Source organism: Pteropus alecto, unplaced genomic scaffold (assembly GCF_000325575.1).
Source record: "Pteropus alecto unplaced genomic scaffold, ASM32557v1 scaffold88, whole genome shotgun sequence".
Classification (NCBI taxonomy): domain Eukaryota; kingdom Metazoa; phylum Chordata; class Mammalia; order Chiroptera; family Pteropodidae; genus Pteropus; species Pteropus alecto.
In genome coordinates, this window is record NW_006494611.1 from 858,146 (window position 1) to 862,054 (window position 3,909).

Genomic DNA, 3,909 nt, shown 5'->3' on the forward strand with positions numbered 1-3,909 from the left:
GGTAGGTAATAAAAAGGATTACAGGCCCCCAGAAGGATGAGATATCATCAGTTTGTAATCCAGCCCATGGTTTCCTAGATACCGTATTGTCTATTCTGTTCCGCTATGTGAAAAATGTTGAATATCAACAATGGGTTTCAGTGCTGTATTGTTGAGTTTTGTATGAACTAATCTAGCTTCACTAAGAAAAAAAAGAAAGAAAGAAAAGAAAGAAAAAAGAAAAAAAAAGAAAAAAAAAAGAACCACAGCTTTGGACAAAAGTCTATAGCCAGTGCATTTGAAACTCCCCTTGCACAAGGGCTGACTGTAGCTGGGGGAAGACAGTTTACTCATTTGCTCTCTCCTTTCATGCAGTCAGCTGGCCCTCTTCTCAGGTGTAGATCACCTATTATCACTTCACCTGTTTTGATTCTCTGATGAGGAAAGTCCCAGGACTTACCAGCTGGGATAGGCCTCATTTACAAGACAGCTCTGTTCAGTATTTGGAAGGTAAGCTATTTGCACAACTTCTCTGCTGTAGTGTGCTGGCCTAGCTCTAGAACTTTACAGCATATCACTTATTTTTCACTCTCACTTTTTCTTCTATCTTCTTCTTTTGGAGAAAGAAAACCAGACAGTTTTCTCCGGAAAAGTGGCCATCCATGGAATGAATGAAATGTTCCCTTTCTATTCCAGTAAGTAATTGACTTGTAACTAAAAATTGAACTGGCTGCTATGTCAACTGCAATGTGAGCTGCTGCTGGCACAGGTGTTGCTTACTCTTTAGCCTGGAAAGAAAAGGGGCTTAACCTGTGATTAAATTTCAAGTCAATTGACCTCAACATGATAGTACATAATTCTCACTTGCCTACCGAATGGCCTGAGTTCTTATTTTGACCCTGATTCTGGCACCTGCTTTTTTAATGTTTGGTGTAGCTAACGCTAGAGTTGCTCTTTTGGTTAGAAATAAAGTGGGTGGAGAATAGTTCTAAGTAAATAACAAATGATCAGCCAACTAAGTCTTTAATCCAGTGCTCAATGTGTTTTATTTTTTTAATGCATAAGCTCTAAGTTCATGTAAATTATTATTTAAACTTTTATTTTAAAAAGTGGATTCATGGACAGCCATTTTATTACTAGAGATACACAGGAAATACAAATCAGTGAATTACAAATAAGCAAAGGATGCAAAACTTATGATGCAGAGGGCTTTCAAATGCTTAACTTTGGTTATGTAGCCTATCATAGGCTTTCTAAATATGCCTTACACTTGAATGATGTTTTTAGCCCTAAGAATGAAATGGCAGCATTGTTTTTGCTAGTTTCTGTAAATAAATCAAAAGACTGTTTAACTTTAGCAAGATGGCACTATTTGAGTTTTGGAGACAAACGTATATCTACTTCCCAAGAGCAAAGTGAAAATCAGTGACATCTAAAATTACCATTTACACTTGAAACTATCCTCCATTCATTTTATGTAAAACGGTTGCACGCTAAGAATTGGTCTGTTAAGATGAGAGCGGCATGGACTGTTGTTTTTTTCTTCCTCACTTCCTTTTTAACCTGGGAATCAGAAGAAAGTGCTGATGGTGCTTGCTTAACCCTGCTTTTAGTGCCAGGCTGTGACCAGCTCTCTGTGAAACCATTTCTGACCCGCTGCTTGCAGTAGTGAGCCTGAATTTTTCCCCTTCCTTGCCCATCACTGTCAGTCAATTATAGGATTGAACTGAACCAGAAAATCTGGTACAGTCTGGTAATTAGTACAAAGGGTTTCCAGTCTAGTGTAAAGACAGGGATGCAAGAGCCCCAGCAGTCACAGAAATCGTTTTGATTGGCCATGGACATTGCCTTTTAGTGCTGCTCGGTGACTTCCTAAAGATATTGCCTCCTACCCTACAGGTCTTCTTCTTCAAGTACATTATGGACATTTTTTAAAGTCGTGTGTGTGTGTGTGTGTGCGTGTGTGTTTCTTTTTTTAGATCCAACTTCTCCATTTTTAGTCTGTCATTTTTGCCTATCAAACAGACACATTTTGACTTGCCCAACAAAGAACCAAGTTATCAACACTCACAGAAACTGACATTTTTAATTCAGGCTTCATTATGTCTTTGAATTATGACAGTGAAGTACAAAGACATTTTAAGAGTTTTTTCATTATTTTCTTAAATCCAGCATTGGGATGTTTATCTTTCTTGAGTATTCATATTTCCTTTTCTACCTTTGTTCTCAGTAATATGTAATTATCATTATCAAAACCATCAGCTATTATCCTTTATGACTTTTGACCTTTATTTTTTTAATATGTCTCAAGCTAACATTCTCCAAAATAAGTAAAAACTCCATGAGAGATTTTAATGAAATCTTTTAAGATTATAAAAACAATGTAATAATTTAAAATGTGAATCTATTTTAAATACCAACATTACATGACTAGGCAAGTAATGAATTATATGATAAACTATAGCAACAAAATAAATTTCAGAAAAAATATTTTGTAAATCAAACTTGCAGTTGATGGTAAGTGCAATTTTATAGTCTGTTTTCCATTACACATTTTTAACTACTACTTTGGATTCCTAGCTTATTATCAATGCTATTTTTGGATAAATTATGTTTTTTTTTTTTTGCAGAAGCAAACATCCTCTTTGATTATAGATTACAATCACTCATTAGTCACACGTTAGATACAATGAAGCATTTGGTAGCTTGTCACTGCCCCCAAAAGATAGATATATGTATAATTAGGAGCAAATTTAATTCTGACACCCCGTACAAAACTGCAAAAGCCACAGTACCCAAAATAACAGAAGCAAAATAAAGTACAAGGTTTTTCATTTTCAAGAACACTCTTTTTAGAACAATCCACATCATGATTTTAGTTGTGATGCATGTATGTTGGGAATCTTGTAAAGGACTCTTTATTTACCCACATTCTAATGTAGGTAAAATATGTGTTTTATTCTATGTACAATCTTAACAAAAGTAGTTATGTTACCATATCTGCTACTGATTTTTACATGTCTGACTTTGCTATTAAATTTCAAGAAGGTTAATATTGCTTTTGTAACCCTGTTGTAATTCATTTTCCCAGTAAACATGTCGTAATTTTAAAGGCTGTTCAAGAAGCAGTGTTTTTGTTGTAATAGTTTTGCATTCATCTCGCTATTGTTTTTTAACCATAATTTAATGTAATGCTTTGAAAAGAATATACATATTTATATAATTAACGCTTTTTGTTTTTAACAAAACATTGCCTATTTAAAACTAAAAGGATCTTAGAAAATCATATAAATAGGTAGCTTCTCAGTGACTATATTAGCATTCAATTTTAATTCACCAACCAAGTCTATATCTTGAAATGTATCCATAAAATAACTGAAGGAAGAGTGCATGCTGACGATATTTTTCTTATTTTATTTTTTAATCTAAAATATATGTTGAAATTCAAAAGATGCTTGACATGTAGTATGGCATGTTCTATGTTCTGTAATAGCTGAATGCTGTATGGATCTGTATAAAATTACAGGGGTTCACAGGCTTTAACATGAACACAAACATTCTTTTCTACTCCAGTCTTGTTCCCAGTGACAGGAATAAGACTTGGAAAGAATTCTAAAGATCATCTAGCCTCGTGATTTTCAAACAGTGTTCCCTTGAGCTCTTAGGTTGACGATACTCAGGGCTGTAGGGTAGGGGACTCCAAGTGGCCTCTAACCTCCTTGAGACCAGAGCATCTTTACTTTTATCTGCTGTGTCTATTAAAGTTCCATATAAGATGGAAATCCCATGCCAAAGGACAAAAGCTAAAAAATTACTGAGGCCATCTTATAGATAAGGAAAGCAGAGTTTACTTAAGGTGGCACACTGACTCACTGACAATATCAATTTTGTGATTCAGTCTCTTGTCTCCTAGTCTCAAACTCACTCTAC